We start from the raw sequence: 22,952 nt of genomic DNA, 5'->3' as shown, positions 1-22,952 counted from the left end.
TCATACCTCTAAATCCAAGGTGCTTGTGCGCACCATGTTTGTACTTGGCGGGGCATGTAGTCTTGCGAGACCACACCAACCATGTTTGTGGTGTGGTTGCCACCATGTACCAAAGGGAACAAGACCTGTGGCGGTTCGGTCGGAAGCTTGATAGTGAAGACGAAGGGGAGCGGTCCAGGAGAGGCTTGCCGGAAGGCACACTAGAGACCCACTTGCGTGTGGGGATGGCCCGGGGCTATCCATGGAGTTACTTGACTAGGAGCTTGGCTCTTGCGAGGGATTCCTTGCAAGGGGCTCCAACAAGGACTAGGGGAAGCTTGAGCGCTTCTCGATAGCTCGGTAAAAATACCGGAGTTGTCGACATGAGTTTGCATCTCAACCTCATTTTTACCTTCCGCATTTATATTGCTACCTTGGTTATGTTCTTTACTTTCCTAGCTTAGTTGATAGGATTGAAACCTAGGTTGCATAACTCTTTTACGTTAGAGATAGCAACACACCTAGCAAAAAATAGTTGCACATTTAAATAGATTACTTTCTTGCATAGGTTTGACTAGGTGGAATTAGAGGCCTTAGTTAGAAGTAGAATTTTAAGTTGCCTAATTCACCCCCCTCTTAGGCGTCATGGTCCCTTACATCTATGAGTTCGGTCATAGAGTCTGGTCAGTGTTCCTGTGAGGGCTGATTAGTGGCTGCGACTGAACGCTGGCACTGGGGCGCGACCGGAAGCGCCCGTGCCACTGTTCCTGGCCTGGAATTGCTAAGGTAGAGCGATCGAACGCTGTGGTGATTCCAGTTAGTGCTGATCGGACATGTCCAGTTGATGAAAAACCTCTCTAGTACCTCTCTGTTTGTGACCGGACGCTAGGTGTTGGCGAGTCCGGGGGATCGACCGGACATGGAGTTTGTTTGTGCACCTTGTGAGCAGTTGGCGCCCAATGGTAACATTCAAACGGCTAGTACACGTGGAGAGCATAGCGTGACTGGACTCTGGACCAGACTCTAGACCAGAGGCATCCGATCACTGCAGCAGTGAGTCCGGTTAGTGCGCAGAAATCAAGATGAATGGGGGTAACAGCTATTTTAGCCGTTGGGGCTATAAAAGGAGATGGTGTCCATCCATTTGGGAGGTTGAGCACCATGGGGATGTGTTGCCCTTGTGTGGGCTTGACTTGAGAGCCCTCTAACTCACTTGTGCTTGGAAGAGTGTGAATCGATTACGAGTGAGTTATTCTAGTGTGATTGCATTGGGAGATTGCATCGAGTGGCACTAGGTGATCGAGTTGCAAGCCAGTGGTTGTTGGCCTTTCTTAACATCACTACAAAGAATGGGGTTTGAATCCATCCTCGGCAATGGTGCCAGAAATACCTTGTTAACACTTCTTAGTGTCGTTACTAAGTTTTTATCCCTAGCAATGATGTCAGAAGTGCCTTGATAGTTCCTTGACAATTTTAGATATTTATCGGCAAGCGCACGGAGCTATCATTGTAGCATTTCACCTGGAAGTATTCAGGGTATCATTTATTTATATTTTCCCAAAGGAAGACATTTGATTAAGAGTCTAGTATGGATATAAACTTGAATAATAATGCTTGCAAGTACACCAATGTTTATAACATGGGTAAGAATGGTATTCTCAAGATAGTGGACACACACTTGGCATTCCTCAAAGGATAAAATAAAGAGAAAGATAAAAGAATAATCTTAAGTCGAGCAAGCATTGGTCTAGTATAGTCATATAAAGATTAGTTAATAATCATACAAATTACAAAATTAGTTTTAGGGCTAAGTGTGAAGTAGGTCAGGAGGCCACCGAGTACTAGTCTGCCATCAACCTCATGTGACAATTTAGACTCCTACACCCCAAACGAATGTGGGGGATTCCAAGGGACGGATAGGGTTGTCACCACCTGCCGCCTACCTCCTCAACCGTGGAGAGGGACAATGCATTCACTTGTCTCTCCATACCCAAGCACCATGCTTGCGTATATAGAAACTACCCAAATCCCCCTAGATCCCTGACCCTATGGATCAACAAGTAAAGGACTTGGGCACAGCTGACGGCACGATGAACCGCCACCTCAACTTAGCTCTAATTCCGATTATATAAGTTATATGAGTGTTTAGGCATTAAGTTAAGTGTGCTACTCTCATGACACACAAACTATAGACTAGTTCATATATCAAGATCGTAACACAATAACTATACTCTAGTTCATAAGTATGACTATAAATATCATATGAGAGCATAACTTTGGAAGAACTCATATTTCTATTCATACCCAAAGGTCTCTTCTTCCAAGGAGCCAAGCTCTCCAAGGTAGCTTTGCCTTGCTCTAAAGCTACTGAAAGAAAGTAAAGCTACAACTAGAGAGTAAGGTGTGAGAGGTGTTGCTCAATGTGGTATGTGAGGAATTCCAAATGGTGTGTGTTGTAGAGGGGGGGTAGAGGCAGTGCAGTAGCTATTCTTGGCACGTCCCCGGCTTCCACCGCCCTTGCATGTCCACATGCCACCGCCTATCAAAGGGATGGCTGAGGGGCGCTAGCAGGGGGTCGGTTGTCCCTTGACCACACCACCTCACCGCCGCCTTCGCGTGGTGGGCTATGGGCTAGACATAGATTACTCCTGGTGGGTGCTTTGCCTAGTTTGGGTTGAGTTGATGGGCGTATCCCTTGTTCCTTTGTGCAAATCAGCGTCGGAAAACGCTTTTCAGTGAATTTCTCTATGTATTTGTGTTTGTGACCTGCAAAACATTATTCTCCAAATACATATGGAACTTGGTTAATAGTAAATACATGAGTTTAAGATTGTCAATTTCACATCTTTTTCATATTAGTTTGTGGTCGTATTTGATCATTAATGACCGCCAACAAGACCCCCCAAGCTTAACCTTTGCTCATCCCGAGCAAATAGCTTAGTTATTGGTTGTTGATCAGGAGTTGCTACTAAGCCGAATATAATTCACAAGTGACATGCCTATAACAAAGTATTCTTCCTCAATTTAAATAAGTTTGGCATTCTATCCACCCTTTTAACATAATCCCTATCGGGATTGTTGCTTTTCCAAGTCTTAGGTGGTTGCAAGATAGAACGGTTTTAACATAATTACCAATCATTCATTCTTTGATCAACCTTCTATCCGGAGGTTTTATGACTTTTGCAAAATAAAATATAAGTCCTCAAATGATTCACTCGATCACTCAATGTGTATGATTCTCACCAAGGCATTTGATTGTTTTGCCTTCTTTTCATCCTATCTCTAAAAGGCTTTGAGTGGAGTTTTAGGTAGGTATGAGTGAGAGGCATACTTACATCACATATATTGCTAAGTCAAAAACTATATCTGAGGAGATGCAAGTCATATACTTTGATCAAGATGTGCAAGTGTGTGGAATATTTTACTAACTCTAATATTTTTGGTACTCCCTTTGATCATGACTTTCTCCCTTTTGATAATTGCCTTGGAAGTATGGGCTATATTTTTTTTTTTCTTTCAATACTTTGGAACCTTCATTTGTTCCATTCTGTTTCTTCCTTTTTTGCTATTTTTGAAAGCTACATGTGTCTCTCTTTTTTTAGCATAGCCCCATACTTATTTTTGGCATATGAAAAACTTTGGAGAGAAAAACTCATGACAAATGAATGGAGTTTTTATTTTAGCTGAATGAAAAACATGTTTTTATGTAACTCTTAGCGTAAGAGTTAGCATTTTATTTGTGGGTATACGTGAATCTTGATCATGGGTGCATGACTAGAATGTCTACAAGGGTCACAACAATTTGAAAAAACTCAATGTGAATATAAGTAGCATATGACTAAGGTTTTGATTTGAATCATGTCATATGGCCGTGGTAGCAATTTATAACCATTGAGGAACTTTTGATTTTAGCATTTTTTAAAATGAAAACTCCGGATGTCAAGTTTCTCTTAGAACAAAGTCATAGCATATTCTATTTACCATATCATAACTTACAACAACTTAGAAAAGAATCATGCTTTTGCAACCCATAAGTTTCAAGTTTTAGGATGAGACATTTTTAGCCAACAAACTTAAATCTTAGGGAATACCAAGTTACAGGCTAGGCACAGATGAATTATAGATAGAGCAACTATTCATCATTTCAACAAAGGAGAAACTAAACATTCTTAAATCACATATATGGAGTGGAATAAATATTTTTGTTGTTTTTATTATATTTCAATTTTTTTGGATTTTCTATTTTTTCGTTTTTTAAATGGTAATAATTAAATAAATGCAGAAAATAAATAATGCGGAAATTAAAATGCAGAAAATAAAAGATACTACTTACCTCTACGGGGTCCTCCCCCAAGCCAGCTCATTGCCTACAGTACGAGATTGTATCCCATGAACCGCCAATAGGCCATCTGCTCGTCATGCTGTTGCTTCAACCGCAAATTCATTTCCGCCATCTGTTGTTGCTGCAGATGCCACTAGGTCAAATCCTGCACATGAGTATTAAGTGTGTTTTGGATCCCACCAGTGCAGATTTCTAATCCTCCGAGACAGGTGTTGACGTCCTCCCATCGTGAGACAGACTATCGTGGTTGCACCGGTGGAGGTAGCCCCTCGGAGTCAGATGAGTGCATCGTCCATGCTGCGGCGTCAGCTTCTGCCCATCCGGATCCTCCAACCTCATGTGTCTGCGGAGTATGATCCCAACCGGGGTGGTACATGGGTGTGAACCCCGACACTTGCCCAGTCGAGAACGACTCCGTGTGAAATGCCTAGGGCATAGCTGGAAAAGGTTGTGGCTACGCCTGCGCCTATTGTGAACTACTTGCTTCGTTTCTGGCTCTGCTCCTAGTCAACTTGCCAGACATAGAACTTCTGCGAGCTTCCTCTTGTGGAACAAGAGGGAAGGTTAGCACAGGGGAATTATACAAACGAAGATCCGGATTAGGTAACAGGATCTCATTTGTACACCATTGGAAGAAAAACACAAGTTGTCCAGCTGTACTATGTTTTAGGTGATGTCCTTGTAACAAGTAATGCTCATCGATAATAAGGCGCGGAGTCAAAATATAATCTACATCTCGATCTTCTATCACACCAACACCAGTAGCAATACGAGTAATAAGAGATGTACATAATATGGAAGTGGAAAATGTCTATAACAATTCTAACCAGTGCTTGAACATTTCTTTGACAGGAGCAATTTTAATCTTTTTAATCATGGCATAGAGTATTTTTATTTCGGCATTATGAACAACTCGAATATCTCACCTAGAGAACAAGGTCATGGTGATCCAACAATGCATGAGCCTAAGAGTGGGGTGTTGGATGTCCTTGTTGTGGGGTTAAAATTTTCTAACAACGATTTGACCCGAAATTTCATTCCAAAATTTATGGCGATTAAAACCTCTAAGAGCATGATCTAGGTCAATTAAGCATCTTCTTTGGAAACCTATGTGTTGAGCAAGATCTTTCCATGTGCAAAAATGTTCTACTTCAAACAAGCGGAAAGTAATTCCATTGTCAACTTCTTTTAGTGAGCATAAAAATTGAATGGTTAAGAGACGAGAACCTTGTTCCCAAAGGGGATCAACATCCTCCCATCCAATGGCTTGGAGAATTTGACATCCATACCTATGGCTTGGAGAAGCACGGGGTCGTACAACGGCGTATGGTCAAACTCGTGGTTCTTGATGAGGTTGTAGGCTTCCATCTCCTAGCCTCTTTCCAAGTCGAGGTGGGGTGCGTCATGCTCCTCCATCGATTGTCCTTACTCTTGCACTTGTTCTTCCTCTTGCTCTTTCATCGGCACGGTTTCTTCATCTTCATGCATCGGGCTTCCATCATGCTCGGTGTAGCGTGTGCTTGAGCTTCCACGGGAGCAACTTAAGCTCGCCCACGTCCCCGGCTTCCACCTCCCTCGCATGTCCACATGCCACCATCTATCGAAGGGGTGACTGAGGAGCGCCAGCAAGGGGTTGCCCACCCCTAGGGGTCGGCCGCCCTTTGACCATGCCGCCTCACTACCGCCTTCGTGTGGTAGGATATGGGCTGGACATGGATCACTCTGGGTGGGTGCTTTGCCTGGTTTGGGTCAAGTTGATGGGCGTCTCCCTTGTTCCTTTGCGCAGATCAGTGTCAGAAAGCGCCTTTCAGTGAATTTCTCTATGTATTTGTGTTTCTGACCTGCAAAACAATATTCTCCGTATACATGTGGAACTTGGTTAATAGTAAATGCATATGTGTTTAAGATTGTTAATTTCTTCTCTTTTTTTACCTTAGTTGGCGGTCGGATTTGATCGTTAATGACCACCAATAGTGGTGCTTGTTACTCTTGGAGGTTGCCACCTCCTAGACAGCTTGGTGGTGGTCTTCGTTGAAGCACGCAAAGAAGATTGTGCGGTGCTTTGGAGAAGTGATTGTGAGGGGTACCGTGCTCACCCCGTGGGAGCTGCGAATTGCAACACTAGTAGAGCGTGTCATTGAGCTACCCTCACTTGTGGGTAGGTTCTTATGGCGCCCAATGTGTGGGCTAGGCTTGTGAACGTCTATTAGCCGCCAAACCACCAAGTGTGCAGTCGACACAATGAGGACTAGCTTGGTGCCAACCAAGTGAACATCGGGATAAAAATCATCGTGTCATCCTTGTTCTTCCTGTTGGTTTGTATCCCCATTACACAAGCTTGTATTTACCTTTCATATATTGTGCTTGTGTAGTTGCTCTTGTAACTAGTTACCTTCTATAGCTTGCTAGTTACCTTCTTGCTTGTGTAGCATAGAAGTAGCTCTCTTGCGTGACTAATTGTCTTGAGTAGCCTTGTTAGTTGTGTAGCTAAGTAATTTGAGCTCTCTAATTTGGTTTGTGTAGCCTTCTTATTGAGCATCGCTAGTGAGCTTAGGAGCTTTGTGCTTTTGCATACTAGCATGTGTAGAAGCTCCCCTATTGCTTGAAGTACTAGTTGCATAGGTTTGTGTGACTTTGCTACTAGAATTGATTAGAAGAGCTCTAGCTAGCCTGACACCTTAGCTGCTTAATTAGGATCTTTTATAATAAGGTGCTTGAGAACTTAGATAGAGGGGTGTAGTCTTAGCTAGATCGATAGTTTTAATTCCGCATTTGTTTCAGTTAGTCAGCACGTTTAATTTTAGAAAAGACTATTCACCCCCCTCTCTAGCCCACCATCTCGACCCTACAACCGCCACCATGGTCGATTGAAGTGGACCCCGAGACGAATGCGAGCTTGACTCCGCCATTAGATCAGCCCATCCCAAAAGGGACGGCAACGAGCCACCTTCCTGCTCCAACTCCGGCGCCCTGGCGATGGTCACCGGTCTTTCAGTGGGTGGAGGTGGAGACAGAGAGTGAGGCGGAGAGGGAGTGAGGTCGAACGTAATGGACCGCCACAGAGTGAGGGAGTCAAGGTCGAACATAATCTCACCCGTGTTATATTTTTTAACAATTAAAACTGTGTTATGTTTGAACTCACGAACATGGCACAACAGTTAACTTGTGGACCCATAGGTCTTGGGTTCGATCCCTGGGTGGGACATAATTTTTTGTGGCTTTTTTTATTACTCTAGACGCATCTTGGCTACACGCATCTGTAGTAAGAAATTTCTTTTTACCCGACCTTTTTTTCCAAATTCCTCACTGGCAAGGGAACCGTCCCCTTTCTTTTTGCATCCGCATCTGACCGCCTCCGCGATTCTAGGGTTCCACCTGCACCGCCGCATCCGACCGCTGCCCGCCGTTCAACGCCGTCGTCGTCGCATCCTGCCGCTGCCTGCCATCCACACGTCACTGGCCGTTCAACACCGCCGGCTGCCCGCCTCCATCTCCAACACAAGCCACCGCGGTCCACCGAGGTTCGCGCCGCCTCTCTCTCTCTCCTCTCTCTCTCTCTCTCTCTCTCTCTCTCTCTCTCTCTCTCTCTCTCTCTCTAACGCTGTCCGCCGTCACGCCGAGGACCCTAGGGCGTAGGCGCTCTTCACGGCTCCTGGTGGCTCAACGGTGAAGGAGTAGGGCCGGTGGAGGACCAACGTCCCTTCTCTCTGGCGCTTCGCCTGCTTTGACACCACCATTCGGTGCCCCCGCCACCGCGCCAAGCTCGCCGCAGTAGGTGACAGACTTCTTTCCTGCTTTTCTGGTCAATTGATTGATGGTTGGTTCTCTGGCACAATAAGACTAAATGGAAATATCTTAGTTTGTGCTTGCTTTGATCTTATCTTGTTGTGCTCTCTCTGCTTAGTCTGTGCTTGCTGTGTACCCGCTGCCAGAGAGAATGTAGGCGGAATTGTCACTACGTCAAATATCATTTCCATGGGCGGCTACAGTGCATTTGTAGGGGCGGTTCGGCCAACCGCCCCTACGCAAGGGTCTCTACAAATCATGCATTTGTAGGGGCGGTTCCCAGACCGCCCCTACAAATCGATTTGTAGGTGCGGTTGGTACTATAGCCGCCCCTACAAATCGATTTATAGGGGCAGTCTAGGAACATCAGCCGTCCCTATAAATCGATTTGTAGGGGTGGCTACAGAACCAACCGCCCCTACAAATCATTTTTCCACCAAAAAAAATTTAAATTTACAATTCAAATTCATGGTACCTATACTTGCAAAGTGACTCAAGTGCATGCTTCAGCCGACAATCCAATACACAATGACAGAAAAAACCAAATACCTAAGTAGATCTTCATGGTACCCAAGTTAATATAATACTCTCATGGATATAATTTAAATACAATATTTAACTTTAATTATCAGAACACCCATTCAATATTACATGCACAAGCAATTTGTGGAGTAAAATAGAATTGAAAGAAAATTAATTGTAAAACACATCATCAATCAGTATGCAGGTAAACGGCTTGGTGGGGAGACAGGAGCACCTCAGCTCGGTGGGGAGACACGATACTCTAAAGAAGTCTTGCTCCTTGCTAACTGTTAGCTCTGCACAAGAACTTGTTGAAGCCTCGCCTTCCTGCTTGATTTAATAGTTAGCTTTGCACATGAATTCCTTGCTTTAACCGTTATATGTGCTTGCTCTTTGCTTTCATGGTTAGCTCTGCACAAGGATTTGTTGCTTTAATTGTTAGCTCTTCATCAAGAATTTGTAAATCATTGAACAAAGAATGTAGTCCTGAATAACCTAATCATATACATACCATATATTAATCAAAGAATGCTTGTTCAGGAATTAGGAGTAGGCTTATCCTGAATTAGCATGATACTACTTATATAAAATAAATATGCAATCCCCGAATAGCAAGCCCCAACCTGCTAACTGCTTAGCAACGCACAGGCACGAATTTCACTATTTTAGAACTGAAATACACATGGCATAGATATGCCGTCCACTTGATCTTGTGGGATCAAAATATTATGACGGTATTGAGATCATCACTGATGCAGGCTCTATTTTTATCAAGTGACTTATTCTCAAATTCTCATATCCAAACAATAATTTGGAGCAAGGGCCAGGGAAGACAAACACCCCACTGCATTTTGACGCTTTATGCAACAAGAAAAGGTAGTATCATCATCATCGCTGGAATATGAACTTGTGCAATATTTGAGAAAATAATAGCAACTATGCATAAGAGAATAATACTTGGGCGCTGCACAAGTTGTGCTATGGGGAACTTGTCGTCGCTGGCCTGCTCTTCCGATTCGGGTCTCTAGGTCCTGAGAGCACGTTGAGCACATTCAAAGGCCCCGTTCGCTTGTCTTAAATTTGGCTTGTTCGGCTTGTTTTTTCAGCCGGAACAGTGTTTTTCTCTCACAATAATTCAGCCGGAACAGTGTTTTTCAGCCAGTTTCAGCCAAAGTTCAGACCAGCGAACACAGTAAGGCATATCATTTAGTCGAAGTTCAAGAAAGTTATTGCGCTTGGTTAACAGCAACAATCAACAGATCAGAAAAGAAACTATAGCTTCAACTAGCATATCATTTATAGCCCTACTGACGGATATTTTCTGCACAGTACCATTCATACAAGATTCACATGGTTGCAGAAATCCAAACTAGGAATGTTGTACACACACAACAATAAAGCACATTGAGAAAAATAGGTAGGAAGAACATACTTTCCAGAAGTGTTCCCGCATCCAAGTTACTAAACACAAATATTTAGTTGGAGTCAATGTTATCTTACCTGTTGCTTGTACAGAGACAGAGGAACATAGGCCGCCTCCTTCCTGAAATGGTGAGAGACATGATTACAGTCACAAAAACAAGACTTTACTTATCAATGCAGTAACTAAATGCAAGGTTGAGAAAATATTATTTTATTCTAGATAATCCCCATTCCAATGGCTATTCTAAAAATAAAGCAATTTAGATGCAATGGTAAACCTGCAAGACGTGCTTGCATGTCAACCGAACATCAATACCTACAATTTTCCAAAGCATGACCCTGTATAGGATTTGAAAATTGAGTCCCAGATTCAATAGTGTGGGAGCTCATGTGGCAATCTACTTATAAGGTCGTAAGCAAACATTACTAAATCCATGCATAATAACAAAGACCAAACTCAGAACCTCACGTTAATGGGCCACAAGCATGCGAACTTGAATCCCATATGCGCCAGCAAGGCAGCAACATACAGTAGATGATTTGAAACAATAACATACAGATAGCAGGGCAAAATAAGTGGGAAAACCACACAGATAGCAGGGCTAAATCAGTGGCAAAACCTGGGCACGAACTAATTTTAACCACATACTGCACATTGTTCAAGTCTGCACATTGCTTTTTTACTAAAGTGATGATGCAATCAGTAATCAAACAATAAAGCACATAGTTGCTAATTGGGAGTTGTGAAAAAACATACTCAACTTCCCCATAATATTCCCAATCTGGTTAGCTTGCAACTGCGTAGCTTGTGTCATGCTAATCACTCGAACTATATGCTCTCCTTACTGAACTGAATTGCAAGAAGAAAAAGAAACAGATCAGAATTTGGTAGGGAAAAAGAGCCATTATCTATACTACTTGTGATTAATGGACAGAGAGAATATTCATAGGAAGAATTCTGCTTATTTGCAACCTACTGCATTTATCATTATGAATACTACTTGTGATTCCCAGCAAGAATTCTTGGACAACTTTATTAGTACTATACTTGCATGGACTCATTGCCCCAACTTAATGAAATTTAATGAGATTATACAGATAGCTGCAATTCTATCAGCTTTGCTTGTCACAAGCTTGGGATCTTCCTCTTTTTCCTCCTTATCTCAGGCACTGCCTTAGAAACAAGCCTACCATCTAAAAGCTGCTCCTAAACAACTTGCCGAGGCTATCAGTCATCTAGTACAATAACAGCAATACTACTGCTTATCTAGCTAACCAAACGTATCCACATGTAGAGCTACTATTAGACCACTATATGCACTTTGTAATAAATGGTCTGAATCATATGGAAATATTGTTCTTAATGAACAAATAGTAGCAACAGAAATGTCAGTAACCTATGTGCACTAACTGAATGTCGAAGAAATATCTGAATCTTCAGATATCACAGAAAATAGAGCCATGAAATGCAGATCAACAGGGAACTCGTCAGATCTGACTCCGAGGAACGGAACAGATGGGGCAGGCTTTTTTATAAATACATAATCGCCTTGCGTTCGTCGGACTAGGAGAATGGGGTGGAACAGCCAAAATCAGGTCGGAACTAGGAACTAGAGCAATCCCCTTATCTCTGGAGCCGGCTCATCGGCTTGTGCGAGAACGCAGAGTAGGTAGAAGCCCCTTACCTCTGGAGCCGGCTGAAGGAAGAGGACGTGAGGAGAAGGGGGCTAGGGAAGAGGAGGTAGAAGCCCCAACGGCCCAGCCAGCCAGCTCCTGCACCCTAGACGCCCTCCGCGCAGCTCAGGCCGCCAATCCCACGGATCCAGCCGCTAGGACCTCAGATCCGGTCGCCACCGCATGGATCGAGCTGCCACCGCGCTTGCAGGACCGCAGTCCGGTCGTCACCGCGCGGAAACAGCCGTCTGGAGGGGAGGCGAGCCCGGACCAGCCACCACCGGATCCAGCCGACGAGCATGCGGATCCGGCCACCCTGGCGCTGAAACGGCAGATGGCCACAACGAAGCAGGTCGACAGATCGAACTGCAGTCACCGAGAGGAGGAGGGAGAAAGAGGATGCGAGAGAGCAGCCGTCGCCGCACCCCTGCGGCGCAAGGGGGGAGGGGCGCGAGGGGGGAGAGGCGTGGAGGAAGAGGAGGGCGGCTGCGGCATCCGCTGGCCCGCTCATGCCAGCCGCCGTCACCCTGGCCGCTGCTCGCATCGGGAGGGGGAGAGAGCGTAGAGGAGAGAGAGATGGAAGGGGAAGAGAAGCTGGAGAATTTTTTTTTGACTATGCTCTACAATATATAGTCAGAGGCATTTGTAGGGGCGGCTGTTGATTGAGCCGCCCCTACAAATAGAAACACCAGGGGCGGCTGGTGAATGAGTCGCCCCTATAAATCAGACCCATTTGTAGGGGCGGCTCGTATCACTAGTCGTCCCTGTTGTTCCATTTGTAGGGGCGGCTGGTCTCTAGGCTCCCGAGCATGCTACTGTAGGGGCGGCTCCAACACCAGCCGCCCTTAAAAAAAATTTGTCCCGTTGCTACAAACCGTTTTTCACTCAGTGTGTAGATTTGAAACTGTAGATCTGAACATGAAACTGTAGATCTGAACACTTGCTCTAGACCTGTAGATTATTGAGATGTAGGTGTTGAATGAGGTGGACAGCCAGGACCAAGAGTAATACCAGAAGGGTTGCTGTCCTGGAGAGCTGTCTGAAGGCGAATCTAGCCAGTTGATCAATAAGAAATTAATAAAGGAAAGATATCACATTCGGTTTACCCTATATTTGGTTTGTTTGACTTTTTTTTTACGCTAGAACAGTATTTTTCTCTCATAATATTTCAGCCAGATCGAACAGTATTTTTCAGCTATTTTCAGCCAAGTTTCAGCAAGCCGAACGGCTGTGTGTGGTGGTTAGTTGCCAACGTACGCTCTACGCTGGCCACTCGTCGTATATTCCGCCGAAGTCCAAACCAATACAGAACGTAGACTTGGAGAGAGCGTAGACTTGGAGAGACAGAGAGAGAGAGCGTAGACTTGGAGAGCTACTCTCTCTGTCTCGTAGAGCCAAGTTCCAGGCTCCTATTGCGACTTCTCACCGCCGTACCCGAGCACGTCGCCATTAGCACTAGAAGGTTCGTGCTAAGCTTTGCCAACTCAGTTCATCCATCATTTCGATCTGTTTGAATTTGTTTTCCAGTTCGACCATGTATATACTGTGCTAATTACACGGGAAAAGAAATGCGTTTGGCTGACTCCAAAGCTTATCTCTAATAACAGTTTACATCCTTTTGGTGCATAACTTGATGATGCTGGTTTTTGATCAGATCGTTGGGTAGTCATCCGTAGATCGCCTGCAGCAGGCCTAAGTCTCCGGCTGGTATGTGATTATGTTTGAGCTTTGTTAATTGAATCAAATCAAGCGATGTCCCGTGAGATGGCTCATGGGTTGCTGATTTCAATTTAGATCCAGTTTCTTGATTCAAGTTTTAATTCATGAATAAGAAACTTTTTTAACAAAAAATTCCAGATTTTTTAATTAGCACAATTTTATGAGAACTTAATAGTTTAAGTTCTATTCTCCCCCCTATACATTAGGCCCCGTTTGGTTGGGTTCCTTGGAGCCCTAACTCCGTGTTACAGTACAAGAAGAGTTGGAGGAGCCATAAATCATGGCTTCTCCGGATTCCCAATTCATTTTGATAGGAGAGAGAAAAAAATGGCTTCTTTGAACAATAGTATACACAATACTACCACAGTATGAGATATAGGAGGAATCGGAGCCACAAGAAACCTTACCAAATATGCTCTTATTTTGCATGCGATTGCTTTTGTTTCCTCCAATGGCTTCTGTGATGCCTTAGTAGGTATACATATAGGAGCTTTGTGTGTTAGACTTATCTTCTTCTCATAGAGGTTGGTCAGCGGATTATTATTAATCGACCCTAAGAATCTGTCTAACCAACGACGTGTTGTTTTAACTCCTTCTAATAACAACTAGATTTTTCTCATGCACTTATACTCTCTTATAGCTATATTTACACCATCTTATTACTATATTTACAATGATTTCTTCGGTGTAATTTATTGAACAGAGTAATGTAATTTAGGTATTTCTATGGGTTACAGATCCCAGAAACATATATGCCAAATTTTTCAGAAAAATTTAAAAATCATTTCTATGGATTACAAAGAGAAATATATGTCAAATTGTTCCCAGATGTCAGACACACATATCAAAACCAAGATCGATATTGTTCTGCGGCTAATAAGCCGGCGGATGCTGTTTTGTTATAAAAAAATTATAAAATACTATGACTGATAAGCCGTACAAGTTATATCACAGCCTGCGCCGCCTCCCTCCCGCATGTGCATGGGCCCATGTCCTCTGTAGACGCCCTTCCTCTCTCTGCAGTCCCCTCCTCTGTAGACGCGGTCCCCTGCTCTCTCTACACTCTGCACATGCCCTTCCTCTCTCTTCCTCCTTTTCAGACACGGTCCCCTCCTCTCTCTGCACACACCGAACTGCCGCAGGCAGCAGCAAACCGGTGAGATCGGACGGCAGATGCGGAACACGTGGCAAATCCGACGGCCAGAAATTCGCATGCGAGAGAGGCAAAACAACCGGTTGTTGTAGAGCAGTTCTCAATAACATAATTCATATGTTGGGAAAAATTTTGCAACAAAAAAATGAGTACTAGGTGAAACCCCGGCCCATTGCTGCGGGATTTGTAGAAGAGATTCACACTATAGCTATTTGGCGGTATTGTTTGAATGTTGAAGTTCTCTTGATGATCAGAGTAAGGAGCTCTTGATGCTCCTACATTTTTCCGTGTGGGAGAAAACTAAGAGAGCAAGTATTCGAACGTACATATGGTTTTGGCAATCGGATCAAAAGAAAATAATTAATTGCAATATCAGAATGAATAATATACGTACATACGCTGGCCAGGATGAATCGGTGACTGCCCGTCGTCTACCCAGAGTTTCGAAATAACGAAACCGCAGGCGGCCTAGCGTGTCGAGATCAGATTCCGTGGTCCACTGTTAGTGAGCAATTCCGCGCAAGGTACGTGCGGTGCGGATCAGCTCGAAATGCGTCAAAACTGGGGCGGATGGTTCCCGCAAAACCGATCCCGGTGGCCACCGGTAGGCGTCGTGTCGGTGTTGAGGTGCCGGCCGGAGCCAGCCACAACCCCCTGGATCGTCTCGATGCAGGAAGGAGCGTGATGGGCATCATTGCGGCACCTTGTTGGTGACCAGAGGTCACCACGCCAAACATGCGCCCCGCCGCGATTCTCGAGGCCAGCGTTTTCTTCGTGGCCGCATGTTAGGCAGCCACGCTTCCTTATGTGTCACCGCAGTTGTTTACCTTCACTTTGCTCGTCAAAAGTTGGACGCTCATTTTGCTCGCCGCAAATTTGGTGTCGCTAGAAATACGGTGTGGCAGGTCGACAGCAACATCCAAACAGAGCCCTAAGTCTCAGCTGGTAATCCGCGCCGCTATCACTGACTTAGCTTCAGATTCTAAAAAACCGTTTGCTTCAGGGGGTGGTGGAGGTAGGGAAAAGCAATGGGCGGTCAGATCCTCTAAATTAGCGGAGATCCAATGGCTATGAAATACAGATGACGTGGCTCACTATGGTTGTAGCTTTATAGAAATGAATGATTATATATATATATATATATATATATATATATATATATATATATATATATATATATATATATATATATATATATATATATATATTATTGGCCAAGTCAGGTGGCATTCACCTGCTGTCTTTCCGGGCTACGTGCCCTTGCCAGCAGCCACCAGTGTAGTGATGCCACCAGTTTTAGAATTTTTAATTATATTTTCATATTATTAAAATAAAACACTTTTAGATTAGATGACTATGAAAAATAGATTGTAAAGTATACAATTAACAAAAAAATTCCTTCCAGATTCACATATTTGATCATAAAATACATGCTTGTACTCATTATATATATTTTCTGTACTTGTCGGTGTTTGATGACCATCAATACGTCACGGGGCTACTCGGGATGATAATCGGTGGGCTTCGGCAGATGCAGAACTCGGCGAGACAGCGATTTATACTAGTTTAGGCCGCTCTATAGCGTAATACCCTAGCTCAGTTAGATGTGTTGCCTTTGCATTGAGGTGTTGTGTATGATTGATTGTTGCATGCCTGTCGATCTAGGGAGCTCCGCCCTCCTTTATATAGTCTAGAGGCAAGTCTCCTAGTTTGTTATAATATAGGAGTCTTAGTAGGATTACAAAGTAGTAGTCCTGCTAGGATTATATATAGAGAATCCTAGTCGGACTTTTTTTTGCGACTAGAATCCTAGTCGGACTAGATCTTTTTCTTTTCTTGCGGGATACCAAGGACTATGTCCCACATTAATTTAAAGATATTTTTTAGGATTAATCTATTTTTGGTCCCTCAACTCTTTCCTTTGTCTATTTTTAACCTCAAGCTACAAAAACGTTTAACTTTGGCATCTCAACTAGCAAAACCGTTCAAGTTTAACCCCGAGACGGTTTTGAGTGTTTTTTCAGATGGCTTTGGGGTTAGAATTGAAACTGTTTTGATAGTTGAGGTGTCAAAGTTAGACAAAGCAAGAGTTGAGGGACCAGAAATAGACTTAACCACGTACTTTAGTTTTTTAATATTTATGAGAAATTTTATATATTTAGATTTTCTTATTGATAAATATATTTATATGTATTAAAATATTTATCTACAGATTATTGTATTATTATCATAAAATGATATTTCAAAATATTGAATTTCTCATCAAGATGCATATTTTTATCTACAAATGGAGATCTACGAGTTTGGTTTTTGTCATTTCTCCATCCAAGTTCGTTTTAATAATTCAAAATTTTGGAATTTCAAAATAAGAGAAATTCAAACAGAATCTTAGGCCATAAATGATTTTAAATGAAAAAATCATTAGTTACATAATTGTATGTCTCATTGACATCTACAAACTTTGGTTTTGGTCATTTCTCTATCCGAGTTTGTTTGAATAATTTTGAATAATTTGAATTTCAAAAAATGAGAACTTCAAACATATAGATTATACTTTAAATAAATTCAGATTCTTATGCAAAACCAAAAAAATTCAATAATGTGTGGATACATATTTTAATAAAGATAAATATTTATCAATAAGTAAAAATATATAAAAAAATTTCATAATATTAAAAGTAAAGTACTTGATTAAGTCCATTTTGGTCTCTCAACTCTTGCTTCCATCTAACTTTGGCACCTCAACTATTAAAACTATTCTATTCAATTTTGACCTCAGATGCAGTTTTGAGTGGTTTTCAGAAGGCTATGGAGTCAAAATTAAACGATTCTGATAGTTGAGTGCCAAAATTAGACAATTTGGTAGTCGAGGATTAAAATTAGACAACGACAAGAGTTGAGAGGCCCAAAATAAACTTAATCCTATTTTTTATAATGCATGTAGTTATGTGCTTTACAAGGTTCTAGGGCATTCTTATTCGGAAAAATGTAGTTTTTGGACCTAAACAAAAACTTGTCCAGACACAGAAATTTTGTTAGGTAACAACAAAGAAAGTATGGACCTTTTATGAAAATCAGTTCCTACTGACTGGTCCTCCCGTCAAAGGCCCATCCTAACCATCCATTGGGGATCCATCGCCTAGGACCGCTTCCCCACTTCCTTCAGGATCTTGGGAGTAAGTGCCAGGGCCATGGTGGCCGGACTAGGCACCGCACGACCGGCTTTCGACTTCGAGCTGCTCGCCGTCCAAAAAAGACAAGGGCGACCTCTAACCAGCATCGATGCAACATGGAGACCCTGTTCAGTCGATTCTTGATGGTCGAAACGAGGCGGCGACGATGGTTCTCGGTGAGGATAGAGGGCGGCTCATCGACAGAACTTGGACGGCGACAGGACGAAAAGGAGACGGGGGCGACTGGGTGAGGGAGAAAGCTAAGCACAACTAGACAGTTTGTTAGCTGCCGCCGTTTTTAGGACCGACCGACGCCTCACCACAGCCAGAATTGTCCAAAGACCATAATAAACTCCATCGTCATGTTTCTAACATCAAGACACTCAGAGAGCTTTACTTGATCATCGAAAACAACTTTTTGAGGGCTGATGACCAGCCAGAGTCGGCTTAGCCGACTTTCCAACTTCCTCAAATGTAAGAATGAACTTCACCATTGCGTTTTTCTTGTCGACCTGATCGAAAAACAAATATGAATCACCTCGTTTGGAGCATGGATGAATTAATTATAAATAACCAACTTTTCCTGTTTTTAGTCTAGAAACAGCGTCCTGGACCCGTATAAATCGGCTAGACCGACTCCCAAGTCGGCTAAGTTTTCTGCTGTTTCCGAGCCGGTTTGACTTTCAAATCGGTTTTGGACCTATTTTGAATGTGGAAAACTTGGAGATTACGTTTTGGACTTTTTCTATTAGGATAAGACTATTCCCTCTGTATAAATGAGAGGATCATGGCCGATTGAATTACCCAACTATCCAATCGTCGTCTTTACATCTACGACTCCCTTACGTCCTTTTACAACCCCACGCTGATGTTCATCCCTTGATCCGATGACTAAGGATGACGCCCTAGGCTTGCCGGCCGACCTAGATCAACCCCCGACGGGGTCCCTCTCAGGTGAGAGCTTCGACGGTTTCTTTGCTAGTTTGCCTAGAAACTAGCCGGTTCTTCATCACGCAAGCATGTTGGTTATCCTTTGGTTGTTAGCTTGTAAATCCCTCCGTTCTTTACCATAAAAGTGTGACACCCTCGCTGCGTTCTTCGATCTGTGGCGGTCTGGGCTATCTAGCTCTAGTGTGTAATCCGGGATTAATCCGACATCAACTCAGATCTTTGTGCTGGGAACTCAGCGACTCTGCGGTCTAGCATGTGTACCTATTCTGGATTGCCGTGGCGGATTAGAAACCTATGCTATAAACGGTTCCTGTTTCTTACTGTAAATTTATTGCGAGGGTTTAAGAGGGAATAAATACATAGGATTCACCGCGAGGTGCCGAGGTCGAACTCGATTCCAGTCTAGCGGCTGGGAAGAGAGAGACGTGGAAGAAAGAGGATGGGCTGGCGCCTTTGCTGCTGGCGTTTACTGGACCGCCGGTGAGAGCTGGCCATCCCAGAACAAACACACGTGCGCATGGCCCATGTGGAGGCAGAGAGATGGGCCGAGGCCAAGAGAAACAGAGAGCAGGCGGAAAATGAAGCTTCCTGTTCCTGCATGAATTGATGAAGGAAAAATAAACTTTTTCCTTTCACCAGAAACATGAAACTCTGAGTAAAATTGATATAATCATTTTCTTCACAACATAAAATTTAGAAAACTCAACCAAGCACATATAAAATTAATATGCAACCGCATGAACGTAAGAAACATTTGTGGCATATTATTGTTACATTAAAAAATATTTTCCTTCTCTAACAATTATTACCTTTATAAGGTAACAAAAGTAATTTGATTATTTTGCGAATTTTGAAAAACAAAGTGTTACACAAATACAATTTACTCGCTTTAAATCTCTCAAATACATCACTAGTCTAGTGATTTGGATGCCATTGCCGAATGAGGTGTTGTGTTCAATTCCTAGTTAGGTACTTAGGTATGTTTTTTATTCTTTTTCCAAAAAAAAACTAGGCAAAATGGAGGAAACACCTTGTAGGCGGTCGCACGTGTCCTCACTATAACTTACTACTCCCTCTATTTCAAATTACAAGATGTTTTCGCTTTTCTAAATATATAGGTTTTGTTATGCATTTAGATATATACTCTGTCTAAATACATATTAAAAAGAATGTATCTAGATCCTTATAATTTCGAAGGTTAATTTTTTTGAGAAAACCGGGTTGCAATTTATTGATTCATATAAAGTATTACACATACATCCTTACAAAGACACCCTTAATAAAATAAAAATTACATTCTGGTCCTTGCAAAGATCACCTGGTCGTCTTTGTCGCTAGAGAACGGAGCCACCCCACTCGACGTTGAAACGAACGCCGAGCTTGCAGCTTGAAGCCGAATCCCACCTCAACGAAGAAGCTTCCAAAGAAGAACATACGGTTTTGAAGCTACATCAATCGACACATAACAAGATGTGCAACGGAATCAGACGCCACAAGCACCGCCGGTTGACCCTGAAACACCCAGCGACAAAGCAAGCAACCAACCTGATTTCTCGAGCAGGGAAAAGACAAAACCCACATAACCATCTTCGGGGGGGGGGGGGGGGGGGGGGGGGGGGGGGGGGGAACCAACACCACGTACCTCATCTTGTCCGTACGAGGAACCACGTCGGAGGTCGTCGGAGACCAAGCTGAAGGCAACGCAGCCGCCGCAAAAGAAAGTACGATGTAGAAATCCACATCGATGAGGTCACCAATGCAGAGACAACTAACCCTAACCTACCTAGACATAACCTATTAGGGCAGAGTATGTACACCGGCCATCGATCCTGCGACTATTCTCCACCTATGGTGCCGGAGTGGCTGCCGGAGGCGAGGAGGAGCCGGCGAATCGACGTCTGGATCCAAATCGCCACGCTTTCGCCCTGGTGAACTGTAGGAGAGGGGAAAGAAAGGTCGAGAGAGTTACACATGTATTTGGAAGGTTACTAGCACGAGCGAGCGACGAAACATGTTTTGGGCGTTGTGTGGGTCTTGTAGCGAGTCCATAGTCTGGTAAGAGGAGAAGCCCGTGTTAAGATGGCAGATACGTGATGTGGGCAAAGGAAACACCGATCTATTTTTTTTAGTATCGAAACCAGATTTTTTTATTATATTCCACGAGACTCTTCTTTATTTTTGTACACGATCTTTTCTATTTACACAGGTGTTCTCGGCGAGTCGACTAAAACTGAATTTTGCTGTTTCCATTTAGCACACTAGAAAAAACTGAAAGTGTATGATCCACAATCACTAATCGTGCATGCATGGCTAACGTGATTTTCAAAATAAGCAAAATGGTAATAGTATCAGACTAGAGAAAAAGTCATACAAAATAAACTTTGACCATTAATTTCTCTTATAATATAAAATGGATGGTTTAAATATCAATATCATCTTATAGACACTTTTAACGCAAATCTATTAATGCAAGTTTTATGCTCTAACCTTCCATACAATTTGACAAATTGTTGGTCAATTGACTTTTTTCTCTGGTCAAATATGATTACCATTTCTGAACGGAAGGAATACAATGATATGACACGAGAAAAAAAATGCAAGGAGTATGATCGTGCATGGCAGGCCACAGTCATTAATCGTGCATGTATGGATAAAGCGATTTTCAAATTAACCAATTATAATGATATTATTGATATGCAATATACTTTATAAAAAAGTAAAAAGGAATAAAAGTAAAAATATAAAGAAATGAGAGGGATAAACTCCCCTGCAACAAAATAAACCAACCTCCTAAAAAATCAAATAAATTGGCTTTAGTATGATAATCAGTGAAAAAAATTCCTTTTGAATTTTGTACATCCATAGCGGATTAGTTAGTTGTGTTTATCTCTCGTAGTCGTAGGTAGAGAACAATTTCCTCGAGTTCACTTTAGATAGTTCTGATGAACACGGTTGTTACTCTATATTGTTTTGATTTCACGTGATCATATCAAAACTTGAAGTATGTTCTAATTGAACATGAATCATAAAGATGGATCTAACTACAAATAAAATATTGCGAACATTTTGTTCAAAGTATTATTTTTTTGGCAATAGTATAACACAAAGTTAAATTTAAATTATCATGGTACTATTTTTTCTGGTACAATACACAATCATGACTCTAGTATACAATAAAGAAAATTGAAAAATCAGTACGGGAGGCCAAATCAGTTGAAGCTGACCCCCAAAAAAATCCAAAAATTAACGGGGAATGAGAAATCAAAACCGGAGCGGAGAAACAACAATGAAAAAACAAATCCTCAAATAGACGGACCAAAAATAAAGACCCACTGTCAGACGGAACAAGATATTTTCGCTCTTTAATAATAATACTAGCAAATATGCCGTTGCGTTGCAATGAGAGGAAGTAAATATGCTCATGCATTGCAACGGGAGGAAAAATTCATCAAATATTCGTGAAAACACGATTGGAAATTCTACGTATCTATTTGTTTATCTTTTCTAAAAAATTTTAGGCTACAATAATTAATTATTTTATGATTATAACATCGACAATATAAGTTAATGTTTACATTAATATGATAGTGTCCTTGTATGGATCATGCATTTGGCCCATTAATTGCCATGCATGTTGGTAACATCCCTGCATGCATATGCATGACTGGAATCCTAGTTTGATAAAAGCAACACACAATACTTTAATATTAATTATATATCCAAATACAAAAATACATGACGACCTTTATCTTCTCAACTCTGCGGGCATCCATCCACCCCCTACGGCCCTGCAACCTCTCTTTCATCTCTCTCCACTTCCCTAAAAGTTGGTGTGTGCGGTGGCGATGCCAGCGAGGCTGCGATGCACAACGACGCGCTCTCCGTCTGGTTCTACGTGATCCGGGCCAAGGCGCCGTGATGAGTTCAGGAGGCGCTCTCCGTCGTTGGCCATGAGGGAGGCGAAGGAGCCCACCAGCGACATGGTACAGTGCCCGTGCTGTCCGCGTACGGCGGGAGGCACGGCTCAGGGATGGCTGGTTGCCGTGCTGTCCACGTATGCCGGGAGGTTGCCCCAGGGACGCAGAGGACGCCGAGGCGGGGCGCCTCATGCTGCCAAACCTTGAGCGCTTCATCAATAGCATGGAGCGCCTTGCTATGGAGGACGCAGTCCAAGCACCGCACAATGACGAGATTCGCTCCGCATCTCCATCCGCTTCGTCATCTTCGATGC

The 22,952-nt window shown here is 42.9% G+C and overlaps 1 protein-coding gene and 2 long non-coding RNA genes across 5 annotated transcripts in view; 1 reads left to right on the top strand and 2 right to left on the bottom strand.

Moving 5' to 3' along the window:
• Positions 1-8,901: 8,901 nt before the first annotated feature.
• LOC136502118 (uncharacterized) lies at positions 8,902-12,315 on the bottom strand. Its single transcript, XR_010770425.1, has 5 exons — positions 11,737-12,315; positions 10,809-10,901; positions 10,130-10,172; positions 9,587-9,660; positions 8,902-9,040 (listed from the first exon to the last, which is right to left on the bottom strand). It is a non-coding gene; the product is annotated as an uncharacterized lncRNA (long non-coding RNA).
• A 744-nt stretch (positions 12,316-13,059) lies between these two features.
• Positions 13,060-22,952, top strand: part of LOC136502116 (uncharacterized) — a 58,195-nt gene continuing 48,302 nt past the window's right edge. For 2 of the 3 annotated variants that reach the window (XM_066497592.1, XM_066497591.1), the window contains exons 1-2: positions 13,060-13,187; positions 13,380-13,432. The gene's annotated coding sequence lies outside the window, so the exon portion shown is untranslated. Of the gene's footprint in view, positions 13,188-13,332; positions 13,433-22,952 lie in introns of all 3 variants that reach the window. The other variant, XM_066497593.1, reaches the window with a different exon arrangement.
• On the bottom strand, positions 19,036-20,753 carry LOC136502115 (uncharacterized). Its single transcript, XR_010770424.1, has 3 exons — positions 20,364-20,753; positions 20,040-20,233; positions 19,036-19,350 (listed from the first exon to the last, which is right to left on the bottom strand). It is a non-coding gene; the product is annotated as an uncharacterized lncRNA (long non-coding RNA).

This window comes from Miscanthus floridulus, chromosome 13 (genome assembly GCF_019320115.1).
Source record: "Miscanthus floridulus cultivar M001 chromosome 13, ASM1932011v1, whole genome shotgun sequence".
NCBI lineage: Eukaryota > Viridiplantae > Streptophyta > Magnoliopsida > Poales > Poaceae > Miscanthus > Miscanthus floridulus.
The sequence above is the reverse complement of the archived record's forward strand: the minus strand, read 5'-3'. Positions and strand labels throughout refer to the sequence as shown.